At 35.7% G+C, this 14977-nt stretch overlaps 1 protein-coding gene across 3 annotated transcripts in view; it reads left to right on the plus strand.

Moving 5' to 3' along the window:
• Window positions 1–1536: 1536 nt before the first annotated feature.
• The window catches only part of LOC105832567 (lachesin), a 73781-nt gene continuing 60340 nt past the window's right edge, over window positions 1537–14977 (plus strand). For all 3 annotated transcript variants that reach the window (XR_004964525.1, XM_012673660.3, XM_028193049.2), the window contains exon 1: window positions 1537–1751. The gene's annotated coding sequence lies outside the window, so the exon portion shown is untranslated. The remainder of the gene's footprint in view (window positions 1752–14977) is intronic.

Consider the following 14977-nt stretch of genomic DNA (forward strand, 5'->3'; position numbering starts at 1 on the left):
AAGTCTTTATGTGTGTGAATGTATATTTGCATATTTAAACGGACGTACGAAATAAAATTTGATATTACATAGATGATAAAGCTCGTTTAAATTAATTAAATATTTTTATCTCGATAAAATAAAAAACTAGAAGTTTAAAATTGTTCATTAACATTACAACACGTATTTAAATTTTAGTTAGGTATATATTAACTTAACATTATTAAATATTCATACGTATGTTATATAAAAAAATAATTATTGTTCAATATACTAAAAATATTTTTTTGCATGTTTTACGTAAAAAAGTTATAAATATATTTAATGAATAAGTCGGCAAGCGGCAAGCTGCAAGTAAGATATTGCATAAACAAATCTTGACGATTATACTTTGTTGTTTAATATTTTTTAATTTTATGTTGTTAGAATTTTTATTTTAGGCCTTTATAGTCAGGATATTTTCGTTGTTGCATTCACCATGGCATCATTACTCATTTTATCTTTTATTCACCTTTCAACGAACTGTACGAGAGCACTGAGATATCAATCGAACAAAAATTAAAAAGTTCCTCGTGAAGTTAATATCAACGCCGCGTCTTTTGCCTCCGAATATAAAAGCCGCGCTCATCGATCAACAAAACGACGTACAAACTTTTTCGGAACCTCAAAAGATCTCGATAACAACGACGTGGCACGAACGGCCAAGGGCGAACTACAAAGTCGATAATGCGTTCTGATCCAAAAGCCACAGTTTGAAATGCTAACGATACTGCAATAATATAGAACTATCCATATCTTCTTTTCAAAATATAATATTGTAATATTTCAATCCAAATATTAACTATTCTAATATCAATTGATTAATAATAAATATTTATCAATATTTGGATATATGACTCCAGCATCAAAATTCTCAATTAAACTAATATCGATGTAAATTTTGTGACATGCATTTCACTAAAAATTAATTTGTAATCACTTTTGCAATCTAAATTAATACAGATTCCTACTTTTTGAATTGGACAAATTTGGTTTAAAATTTAACTTTGTCATAAATTAACTTTCAAGTTATCACAGATTGTTTCAATAATGAAACATTTTTGACCTAATGTTCATGCTTCCCTTTTATACAGAAATCATGAAATTTGAAATACTTGTGACTCACCCCATACAGTATATAGAATGGAAAAAACTGCTATTACGAGCTATCAAAGTATACTAGATATTTACGCTTCATCGACTGTCTCTCAACATCGCCCATTGACATTCGCGTAAGCACTTCTAGACTGTCTTGTAGAAAAACGAATTGTGCCTTCTTCATCACTCCTGGCTTGTGGGCCAGTGCAAATTACCAAAGCTTTTTATCCTTTGAAGCGATGCACCCCCGCCCGTATAGTGTCCTGCTGCCTTTGCGATTAAATCAGGCCCGGCCTTCTCTGGTTTCTTCCCTCTCGCTTTCTCCAAACTCGCTTTCCCGCGGTCTCCCGCTCGCGCTCGCGCTCGCGGCGGGCTTGCGCGTCTCGTCCTGCACCCGGAGGTCTCCTCCGCAGAGGAGGACCATCAGGATCCCGACATCAGTTTACCGGCGTCCCTCAGTCCGTGCAGTCGCGTTCGGTATTCGCGTTCGATCCGTCGAATCACGTGCGTCCTCGGCAAAGGGTGACAGAGAATAAAAGAGCAGGCGATGTCGACATTGATGTTCCTCGGACGCGTCACTGCAGCATCGAATCGCCCTCGAGATGTGTGAAACTCCTCCAGGATTACCGCTACAGGTTTGCGAATATTTTCATTCAAATCAATCGCGATTAGTTTTGGAACCGTGATTTTCTAAAAATTAATGCAAGTAGATAACTTTGCAAATTTTTTAAATGTAACGTGAGACATTTATAAAAGAAATCTGTGACTTTTTAAAATATAGCCGTTTTAAAATTTTTTGTAAATTTTGCAAGACTTGTTCTGATCTGCTTTTCATAATTATAAATACATTTTATATTTTGTATTACAAAAAACTTTGTTTTCATTATTATATAAAATGACAAATTAAACGTACAGTTCTTTCACTTTACAATTTTCATTATTAATGACCTAAATTTCACATTTTTTTAATGTTAAATAATTCTTCAGAGTTAATGTTAGAGAAATTTTTAATCCCATTTGTTATCTCCTGATGCATGTGTAAAGAAGTTTACATTTTCAAGCAGTCCTTTAACTTATTTGCTTTACAAATTTCGATCTAGTAATAATTGTAGTAAAATTTGCCTTCTTGCAAGAAAAATAAATTTGCTCTCGCATGAAAATTTTCACATTCTTGAACAGTCCATAAAACGCGTACAGAAATTTTAAAAGGTTAGAATCTTGACTTTTCGCGAATTTTCATTCAGATCGGCTACAGTGATATTTGATCTCATCCCGTGAGAAAGGCACTTTTCATGCGAAGGGCGTGAAGAATTTCGCTTCGCGGTGCAGCCCTTTGGGATCAGCGCGTTGCGAGTTAGCGAATTTTAATTCCGGTCAGTTACAAGGTTTGCCCTTGCAACAAGAAGAAGTTACTTTTGAAGTGAACACATGTTGAGGCAAATTTGAATATTCGTGTTAAAATTCTTCGAGATTGTCATAACGAATGCAGAAATTTTATTTGAGATCGGTAACACCGGCGAACGTTCCTGTTTAAAAGTTAGTTTTATACGAGCAGAAACTATTTCTACGACTAGAATGGATTTGCCAAAATCTTTTAAAATATGTCCATTTCTGATTTATGAATGTAACTGGCATCGCTTAAAATGCTGTTTGTTCTTATTGTCGAAGAAGATTCCGTTTTCTTTACAATGAAAGATCTTGCAGCCACGAACTTGGAGGTGCAAAGCTTTGCCAAGAGATTAATGGAATGTAAGTTTACATATTTTAAATTACATCGATTGCGGCAACGTTTGCTCCCGGGAGAAGAGGAATAGTTATTCCAGAATTGTAACGAACTTTTGACCGAAACTCCCGATATAATCGACAAAAAGACGTTCGCCGATACCCGATATACTTAATTTACGCTCCGAAACGTATATTACCTCGCGACGATTAATGCAAATCAAATGCGGTTATCGATTCGTCGATATGAGGAATCTGCAAGCGCGCTTTTTATTAATCGGCGTCTCGCAACTGCGGAATGACTTCGGTTCGCGGCAGTTCCCATAATATCGCTCTCGCATTGCGGCAAGAAACAAATTAATTTCGCGAGTGCGATACCCGCGCGCTAGTTTCCCATAACTTTTTAATGAAAGCTTCGATTTTCGGGCGCCGAGCATCATCAAAAAGTTCGTCCTCGAAGTCGAAACGCGACAACTTTGTATGCGCACGTACATTTTTCCCCGTTATTATTCATCTCTCTAGCAGCAGAACGCTTTCAAACTCGGCGAGACTTCTTGGAATCTTCCACGATGAAAGCAATACCGATTATAAAATGTCGAATTCACGTCGCGATTTCCTCAAAGGTCGACCCTCGGCGGGAGCCACGTGTTTCCCCTCGGTCGCCAAAGTGGACGATAAAACGTGGGAATAATTGTCGTTTGAACGTTTGACTTTTATTGTTACCTTTTTTTAATCGAGACGGCACGTGCGAGTGACTTGTCCTACATTTTTCTTTTTTTAAAAGTGTTTCGTCAGCACACCCACGTGCGCTTGCAGCAAAGAAAAAAAGAGAAAAAAGAACAATTTATTCTGACCTTTGTCAGAGCGCATCTCGTGAATTTCGTCAATAACAAATTGCAGCCGATCTGTCTTCTCGTTTCTCGTGTTGTCGAACCGACAATCGTATTCGATTTGCATAAATTGCCGCGACTACAAAGGGTGAGTGTATGTAGAGGGAAATGGTAAGTTCGTCGCGATGGCTTCCCCCCGTATTAGCGACATTTAATCGCCGATGTCGCTCGGGAAAGCAAACCAGGGCAATTACCGGCGATCTTTGTACCGACATGCGAGCAGCGAAGCGATATTCTCGAATGAATATTCCACAAGTGTTTCCGAGTGTTCCGCAATTGATTTCGAATAGCGCCGGTTATTGAAGGGTCGGCAACCGACAAGTCGGTAGAAATCACAGCCGAAAGTAGCGACGAACGGAAAGGGCGAAATTATTTACGCGTCCTCTCCGTGGTTAGAGAGAAATCCGGGAAATTAAATCGAGAGACTTGCTTGTTGCACGTCGTGATTGTATTTTCAATAAATAATTAATCGATAAGACGATCCATTTATTATGATCGCCTACCTGCCGTGTCTCTAAACAACTCGCGTATGCTCGCATATTGCGTGGACCACCACTTTCTTTGACGGCGCGGCGTCGAGAAATCAATTTTCAGTTCGCCCGCGCTCATGTCGCTTGACATTTAATGGGCTGCATATTCACGGATCGATCGATGAGAGATTAACTCGTCACCGGAAGTGCGTACATTAGCGATGAGCTGATCGCGGCGATGGCTTTTCACACGCACGCACGTGCGCGAGCGCGCGCGTATACACACACGCGGAAAAAAATCGCAAATCGACGATAAAACCAACGAACGCGAATTACGCGCTTCACGAATAATCTCCGGTTTATCCCCCGTCGTAATTCCAACCTTTTTCTTGCAGCTTAGCGCGGCGGCTGCTTAATGCTTTATCGTCCCATTAAATAGATATAGATTATTGGTGGACATATTTGGAGCACGCGATTTTATCAACTGCAAATTATCGGGCGCACATGGAAAACGCCACGATTTACGGTCAATTTCACTGTACCTTCCGCCCGCGACGGTTGAAAATTCGACGAAACGATTTATCACTTATGCAGTTTATTTAGAGCATTTTTTTCCGGGAGACCGGCGGAAATAGCGAGACACGTAAAAATCACGTACCTTACGGTTGTGTATCATGTTTGCGTGAGGCGGCCCGTTGTTGCTGTAATTGCTGCAAAATGCGACGGCACGGAATGTTTTAACGGATATTCTTTATCACGGCCGGGATGATCGTCGGGAACTGAAATGCGCAAATATTTGGATAGGCAGAAACTAAGTTCTTCTACACCTATTTCCAACCGGCTACTTTATGTAACGCGCGCGCATAATGGTGTTTCTTCAGTATACATTGTTATCAGCTGACTACGGACTTCGTTGGAAAAATCTACGGTCAAGTTAACCGGGTCAATCAACCCAGCCGGCGGAGACTTAGATTTAGCAACTGCTAATTCTAGGTACGTATCAATATTTGCGCGATTCCCCTCGCTCCTCGCGGAAGACGCGGAGAAGATATCGTCGCGACGCCCGACGCGGGTTTAATTGATCCCGCAGATGAAAGTAGCCGCATAAGTGCAAGTAACCGCCGGAATGCTTCCGCCCGGTTATATAATCTGCGAGAACAACACTCCACTCCATTTCCGGGATTACGGTAATGGATAGTATTTATTTTCTTACCGCGCAACTTCATTTTTAATCATACCTAAAACCGCCGGACGAAAATGCTCCGGGTGCGCGTGGTCGTTTTCTTCATATTAACCGCCGACCAACCCTCCTCCCCCCTCCCCCCGTCTACCTCCCCAAACGTGCAAGAAATTGTTTCTGGGAGAGACCCTGTTTCTTTTTCACGCAACGAAACCAAGTCGAGGGAGTATAACGTATTTCCGCGCGACGTTGTGGCAATTTCTCCTCCCCCTCCGCCTTGACCTGAGTAACGGCAGTAATAGAGCGCCCGATCCGCCGTAAAAAGATACAACGTTTCAATGATGCAACGCGACAGAAAGATCGCTCAAAGTGATCATTAGCGTCCATGTATTCACGCTGTGTATCACGAAGTCGCTAATAATTACGCGTGCACGTTAAAAGACGGAGGAAACTCTCTCTCTCTCTCGCAGGACGAGAATTGATTACTCTCGTCAGCGCGCGAGCATTTCCGGTTCATCTGTGCCGCTACCATTTCCGTACATAAGCGCCCCCTCCCCTCCGCGCCCCCCTCGGTTGAAATTAGCCTTATTTTTCCCGGGAGCTTCGAGAGCCGTCCTCGCCTCATCCCGTGGACACTGTCTCGCGGAAGATACGTTTCATTTGGAAATTCTTTCTCGCGCGCCGTTACTCATCGTGGAAATTATTTCTCCGAGCGACGACGGACCATGTCTTTCTTCCGCTTCAACGTTCGTTTTCAGAGATTCAAGATGCAATCCTCGGGCCTCATTGATTTCTTTTTTCACAACCGGCACCCAGAAATATATCAAACGTGACTTCTCGAGACATGAGTTTAGAGACACCTGAGAGCACCAAAAGTGCACATTAAATGATTAATAGTGTTACTAGGCCAATAATCCAACAATTTCGAAGAAACCACTGGAAAACCGTGAAACCGGATGTCTTAATTATGCAGAGAAGAGTGAACGGCTTACTGATAGAATTACGTATGTTACCTTTATTTTTCGTGCAATCGTGAACAAATTGAATTTACTATTACGAAAACGGAAATCCTTATTACACAAAAAAGAAACGGACGTCGTAAATCTTTAATCTTCATCGTTGCATACACAAGTCACATAAATTAAATCAGCCTTTATGAAAGTGGAATCTACTTTGTTACAAATCGCTATTTCTTTTGTGAGATTCATATTTTACTACTTTTTTATAGCAACCTTTTAGTAAAAGAGGAATATAACAAATTTCTAAATAATACGATCGATATCTCTTTCTTATGTATTCAAGGACAAAGGAAGAGCCCGTGATGCTAACTCAACTTTGTAAAAATAGTGTTGTCTTTGTAATAATTAATTCAATTTTATGCTATCCCAAATTTATCTCGTCACAACGCAAATAGATTCTTATAATTAAGCCAAAACACAAAATTTTTAATATAAAATACTTTAACATTTCGAGATTCATTAATTTAAACCTTGCTTTAGCATTTATAGCGAATCAATAATCACCGTATTATATCCGTGTGGCATATTTTCGTATCGATTCTCGCTGCAAAATATGCGACAACATAACGATAAATTTTTATATTCGCGTAACCCATTTATCCCGTTGAGCGTCGCGTGCGCGACACTAACGTGTTCGACGTGTTCGTATTTATCGCAGACATGAAATGTGGAATCGCGTAATTAAGAGAACTCGCGGTGTCGCCTAATTGGCTTACCAGGTCGAGATGGTTGTTAATTTGTCATGATTTAAAATTATATCCACCGTTCTTTGTTGACAACGTTACCTCGTTTGAGAAAGGCCAAAGTTGATTAATAACATTTAATAAGCAAGCTGTAATCATTAAGATGATTACTTGTTGACGCTCTAACAGAGTAAAACGACCGAACTTCCCGTATTATTATATAGAACGCTTCATCATCAAATTACTTTTATGAAAATTCACAAGCTAAATATAATTGATTATCAATGATCATTTTCTTGATACATTAATTACATTTTCCAATATTCTCTCTAAAAATGTAAAATAATCGAAATTGTATATTTTTATATGCACAGCTGTAAATTGCAAATGTAATATTGTACTGTGTGATTGAAAGTGATCACTATTTTATTCATTTTTTCACTTATCATATTAGTTTGTGAAAAGAATGGATTTATGATTCGATCGAATAATAAAAATCTGATTCCGTCATGTTACATTCAACTAGAGTAAAGACATGTTAAATGTTCAAAAAAGTCAAGAAGAATCGGTAAAAAAAAGTATCGATTGCACACGTGTTTTTTTTCATCATTTGTTCTCGAATCTGGCAAATAAGTAGTTAATTTATTCGTTTTTGTGCGACCTGTCGTCTCCGACCAAGTTAGATTGCATTGCGGTTTCCAGTTTTCTCGCTCGGGAACAGGCATCGATAATGCATAGGCAAAAACAGGATGCGCTTGGACTGAAAGCGTAATGGTAAAATTTTTTACCTTTTTTTATTGTACATATAAAAATTACATATATTCACATATGATATAAATATCTTTAATATATTACAATATATTTGTAATGTATAGTATACATATAAATAGCCAGAAGCGTCCTGTCATACATATGCAATTACATAAAACTGGTTACAGGCTCAATATATAGTAAGTTTCTCTTTTAAGAATTAAATTCATGTATTTTTGTCAGCGTTCTTTCGAATAATACGTGACGAGCTAAAGGAATGACCAAAGGCACCGGAAGCGGGCATTCGTCCGCTGAATAATGTATCTCGTTACCGATACGTCGATAGCGCTGAAACAGATCGTCTCCATGTGGCACGCAGATGCATCTTCTCGCGTAATAACGCGCCGATAAAGCCGTTCGACGGTGTACTTACTTCGCTCAATTTGCAATGATGCTTAGCATCAGTGTTTACGTCGCAAAATCTTTCCCTAATTGTTTGCATATAATAACTCTAAAATGATCGTATCTTACTGTGAGTGCCAATTAAAACTATAGTATTTGGAAACAATTTGACGATAATGATTAATCGAATTGCGAAACAGAACGCTGTTTACGTTTAGTTATAAAAATTGTAAATTTTGATTCTAAAAAGATAATTGAAAAAAATAATTAAAAATTTCATAGCAGTAATATCTTAGTGTAATGGGGATTTAATAATTTTAGAATTTTAGATATGGAATACGATAAAAATATTTAACTTAATAATTGTAATATTTGATAAAGGCTGATTGATTGTGCGAATACAAATGAATTATGAATTTTACAATTTCGGAAAATAAATAGTATTCTCAAAATTACACAGAGATTGGCATATATATTACCTTTTGTTGTTCAGTAAAAGAAAAAGATTCAAGTAGAAAAAAATAACTTTTCTAAAATATATGTCACGTAGCTTGTGTTCTGTATCAACAATCGCACGGCATACATTTACTCTTCAAACTTTTTTGAAAATCTGTCCAGACATTTTTACGGCATGACACGGTAACAAATAAACAAATAAACAAGTAGAAACTTATTTTTATTTTGATAAATAAATATCAAAAAATATTACTTCGAAATAACAATACAAACAAATCTGACACATCGATAATATTTCGTAAATTCGTAACAATTTCGAGAGTTTTTACATTTGCTGCGAACATGCCGAAAGATTATTTCGTTTTTCAATGCCGAGGCGGATATATAGGATCACGCGGCAACTTCCGCGGCCCGAAAAACTTTGGGATTTATTCATTACACCTGCGTTGTTACCATCATACTCGCGTCACATTCGTTTCCGTGAGATACGAACGCGCCTTGCCTCGCGCTCAAGCACTCCCGACCATAGAAGCATTTTTCTACTACATTAAAAGATAGGAATGCGTCCTGCACGAGAGTCCACCCTATTTTTCCCATTCCGTTATACATTTGGAAAAAAAAGTAATCGCTATTCTCTTTTTTTTTTTCATTACGCAATAAATCTTTTAACTTGTGTCCTTCCGATAACACAATCACGATATTATATTAACCAATTTTATATTGTATTAATTTATGTTTTAATAGCTATGTAGGTATGTTAGAAGTAATTCTGGGAAACGTTCCGCAAAAAAAAAAAATAAAAATTGCAAAGTCTATATTATCTGCTTATAGTGCAAATATATTCATACACAGCTATATTAAAATGCTCAGTCGTATAAACTTTTTTGTACAAGAGTCATAAGAGCGACAACAACAATGTGTACTTTGTACACAATTCATATTTTTGTTTTAATATACATGTATTATTTATTATACGATTAAGTTTAATTACGGATAGATTTCCGTCTGAGTGGCGAGAGATCTTCTCGTGAAAATCTTGCCCTATATTATAATGTAAGTGTTATTTCAAAGGGCGAAATATTCCCGTTCGTCGCCGAATATGTTAAATATTTCTTTGAGACGGCGGGAATAGATATTCGCAGCTTCAACTGCAGCAAGTTACACGTAAATGAAACGCATATCTCAGAACAAAGATTTTCCGCGGTCGCTTTTGTAATATAGATATTTGTTTCTTGGTACTGTAGTCTGGTAAGCCTCCAGTATGCTATATATCGAAAATGCAAATGCAAGAAACGCGAGTATCAAATTTCTCGACCGCGTAACGCAATTTAAAAAGATCATACACAGAAGTAAATTTTTGTCTAGGAGAAGTTGAATTCAACATAAGCACGAAATTATCGTTTATCAAATCTTATCCTTAAAAACTATTATCGCATATTATTTCACTTTATATAAGAAATTGTCTAATAAATGTCCAATAAATTTAAAATAAAAATCAGTACTATTTATATATATAAAAAATAAATGTTTGAGTTACCGATATATCCAAATATTATCCCATAAATATTATATAAAATATGTATATGATTATTGTGTCGTTATTAACGCAATTTTGTTAATAGTTTGTATTGCGTAATACTTTAATAAGTATTGTAGAAAATACAAAGACGTGCGTTACGTCGGCAAGAAATTTCGCCACTACCATAATATACTCATAATAACGGAGACGGCAATAACTTGCAAAAATATACGTCCGCGCAGTGCATTTGTATAAGGTGAGATGAAAATTAAAAGCAGCAACGTGCGCGGCGTGACGAGCACGGTCGCCGCTGCGCCTTAAGAGCTTCGTTGCCATCTTCGCTCCTAGCTTCGGGAGAATTGATAACATAAATATCATGGCGGACAGTGGCCACAATTTATGGGCATTGTAATGACCCTTAATGCGCATGAGTAGTTTGGCTACAAAGCCCTCATAACTCTTACGCGGAGCAAACGTTGCTAATTTTCTTGCGCCCGTCGCTTAGGCTGTCTTGTGCTAACTCAACCTCGCTCTCACCCGCTCATAGCGCCGTCCACCCTCTTCGCTCCCTCATTCTCTGACTTCCGTAAAAACGTAAATTACATCCCGGCCAGGCGAGATCATCGTTTCCATTCTTATCTCAGACTCCGACTGTCCCGCGAGATGATTCATACGCGTTTTCCAAAGTCCGATCTCCGTGATTTTAATCCCCCCGTATATTTCCACCGATGTCACGACCGATGTTCCAAGTCACGGAAAACCGCGGTCCTTTTAGATAATTTAATCAATATTCGGTCGTAATGCTCCTTATAGTAATCTCTGACTAACTCAATAAACTTAATGATTTAAACTTCTAAAACGACGAGAGAGTAACGATGTCATTAATAAAATGTCTGCTTTATGAAGAAGCATGTAATCTGACCTGTTTTCGCCAAGACATACGATATTCATTGCAATAATCAATGAATTTTAAAAGAACATCCTTTTTTCAGGCAGCATATATGCACAAAAATAAACGCACGAGTTGGAGAACGTAAAATTATTCAAACAAAAATTATTATTAGATACCAAGAACTGCCTCAACCAAAAAATGGCACTTCTTTTATTTTTTTAATCAAAACATTTTTAACTTATACGGACTTAATTTAATAATCAGATTAATAATTTGATTAAGTTAGATGTTCTTATACTTTCTAATATTTAAAACGCACTTCTTCATAATTCTATTTTTGTCTTGCGTCTAATAAATAAATAAAAATGCACTAACATTTTTAGAAGCGTAGTCTAAATAGGGACTTCTGTACAATCAATAATTTCTTTAAATTTTGATTATATTATACACGTCAATATTCGAAAAACACTTAATCTTCTCGAAATCTTCCAAAATAGAAATGTTTCACAAATTCGTCCTCATGTAAAAGGACATCGACAATTGACATGCTAATTTAATTATTTCAAAATTATTCTCATTTATATGATAATTTACTGTATAATACTCTATAAATTGGAAATTTGGTAAAATTTTACCCAAATTGCACTTTCAGTGATAATACACTGATTCCGATCAGTGATAGTGCCTTCTTTTTAATCAAAATCACTGTAAAACAGTGAATAATCACTAATACTCACAATTATCACTTTAATTTCGATCTAGACAATATGCCCTTATAAAAATTATATTCTTCTGCCGTAGAATATGACGAATTATGTTTATTATTGATGAAAATAATAAAGAAATATTTCTTGATGTACAAAGATAAATTCACATTAAACAATGCTGGTCTAAAAACACGTCAGAATTATCACTCAATATTCGATATGCAGACAAGCAAAATTGTTATGAGTATCTCACATAATTGACAATTTTATTTCATTATTTTATTGTTGAGATTCTTCTAATTATTGAATTTATTATTCAATAATTATTATTATTGTAATGATTATTCTCTTTCATAATTTTAGTTTACAATTAAACTTCCAAATAAACTATCTGTAATTTAATTTTCTCTAAATTTATTTTTATCTATGATATTGGAATTTGCATTATTTCTAACACGATGAATTTGATCAATTATCAATCGCCCGAAAAAGCACCTGAGAGCAATAGAATTAACTCAAAAGCTGGTTTTTCGTGCGATTGTCTGCCTAATCTGGAATTAAATAACGGAACGTTGAATTAGTCTGATCCTTTTAAAGTCAGATTGATGAAAGACACGAGCAGAATTAAACAGCCTCTCGCTCAAGTGCACCTGAAACATATGGCGAGAATAAAATACTGTGGATTCGCGAATTGAATGTTCAATGTTCTCCATCCCACTCAGTCTTTAATTTCCAAAGATATGCTTACATTTTAACATTTGCGTTATTTAATATACGTTTCTCTTGATGTCACTTTAAAAATATCTGTCTTATTTAAGAAAGGGAGATGCTTATTCCTCAATACACATTATTTTTTATGTAAGGTACATGTCTCGCTTTTTATACATAATTTTTATTACGAGTGTAATTGCAGCAATTTTAACATTAATTCCTTCAAACTTTCAAGATATTATAATCCCAACATTTTTACATTCATGTTTAATCAGATAACTGTATTACTAAAAATGTAATAATAACGAACATCTCTAGTTATATATCGACAGATTTTATTCTTAGCATATATTTAATTTTAATTTCAACCTAGTTATTTGACCCTTCGACCATTATATTTGCGCAGAACTGCATGCAGAATTACGTTCAACTGCCGCATCTTTTAACAAAGAAAAATTTTACTCTTATATCTAATACGTACAACAAATGATAAAAATCATAGTGCCATAAATATGAGACTCTACTCGAAAATATCGGTCGGATACTCTAGTAGTAGAAGAGTGTTTGGACCGCTATAATTCTCAGGATGCACGTGGCTACGAGGGTTTTTCCGCAGGTCGGCTACGATTATAAAATCGTCGAAAAGCCGGGCATAAAAGTCAATTTCGTTTAACATTGTTCCAACGTTCCTCGATTGTGCAACGAAGTTAAACGAGTCACTGCCATTTAAGAGAATCCTAAAGTTTTACGATTTTAAAGTAAACGCAATAATTTTGTGACAACTTAATTCTCGTATGTATTAATTTTATAGATTTGAAAATTTTTTTCTAAAATTAAAGTATATGGATTAAAACATATTTACAGTATAAACTTTATTTATAAAAAAATTTCTTTTTTTAGAGCTGTCATAATATTTGCTTAATATAAAAGCTTTGCAATCTTCAGATGTGTACATTATTATACAAAGAAACAACAGCAAGTTCTCAGAGTTAACCTTAGATCTAATTTAATACAAAAAGCTTATACAAAAATTAATCTGGATGTGTGCATGTATATTTTAACATATGATTAACGTAGCGATACTTCGTAAATCACATGTATGTATATAAGTCGCTATTCAGTTAATAAAATTGACAATTTTTATATTTTCTTATAAAACATTTCAAAAACAATTTTTACGTAAAAAAAAATCTAAAATATTTATTTAAAAATATCACGTAGTAATTAAAAAAAACTCTGCTATGGATTCTTCTAATTTTTGTAGTTCCTCTCCAAATTGGGTGTCACCTAAACCGTTATTATTAGCTATAATAACCGCAATAGACGCGAAGAGTGAAATACGAAATATAATAATATAATAAACAGCATCGTTTCTAAACCGCTTGCGAACTTTGTGAGAAAAAGTTGCGAGATCTTAAGGGTCTTATCGGACGCTAAGAAATATCAAGCTTTTTCCTAAACTTTCCCTTGCTTCTATCGCAACTTATAAACTTTCGTTCAAGAGAAGGCGACGCTGTAGCGAAATCATTTCACTTCCGTGTGCAATAGATCGCTATAAATGTCTTGAGGAAATCTTGCATACCGGAGAAATAAGAATACTTTTTCCGTTAACGCGCTGACGACAAAAGCAGAACTTTAATCTCCCGTTACATGATTTTTGATAAGCCATTTATTTGTTTATTCGGATGAGAAGCACACAAAAAGCATCGTAAAAATTTTTCTTCAGAAACTTCGCACAATACAGAATACGTTCGTGAGTTCATAAATATGTAATGATTGTAATTAGTACCTATAATTAGTTTTACTAATCAAAAGACAGACGTACTTAAAAATGCTTATTATGTTTCTTAAGACAAAACCAAATAAAACGCAATCGTAAAGTTTACGGCCGATAATCAAGTTTTGCAGAAACCTTTCGATTCTCATCTTTGCCTGGCGTAATGATGAACGATGATGAGTATTATAAAAGTATAGCGGAAGGAGATATTACCGTCGGGCGTTACGATACCTATTTATCTCTGCAAGTAATTTCAGAGAATCTCCACGTAGCACAAGGCGTGCATTTTCAGTTTACGTCGAAGTCGGTAAAATATAACTTCCAACCTTTATAAAGCGTTTGCCATAAATCTTTGAAAAATTTTTCACCACCTGCAATACTGCGTAATGTTATGTACAGTTTATTTGAAGTGAAACAATACGCGCAGCCATAATTCGTACGTAAGAATTAGCCAAATTAAAAAATAATAAAAATTTTAAATATATTAGAAAAATAAATAGAAAAAACACGTATTGGTGAGAAGTAGTATTAACAATATTAACAAGAATCGTAATCAATATATTTTTATAATTATTTAGAAAAATGTCTTTAGTCTTTCTCCATGGCGTTTTCATGACGCATATTTTTAATTGAAGCTAGTATAGAAAAATATCACTACAATAAAGCAACCTATAAATAGATTT

Source organism: Monomorium pharaonis, chromosome 9, assembly GCF_013373865.1.
Source record: "Monomorium pharaonis isolate MP-MQ-018 chromosome 9, ASM1337386v2, whole genome shotgun sequence".
NCBI classification, from domain to species: domain Eukaryota; kingdom Metazoa; phylum Arthropoda; class Insecta; order Hymenoptera; family Formicidae; genus Monomorium; species Monomorium pharaonis.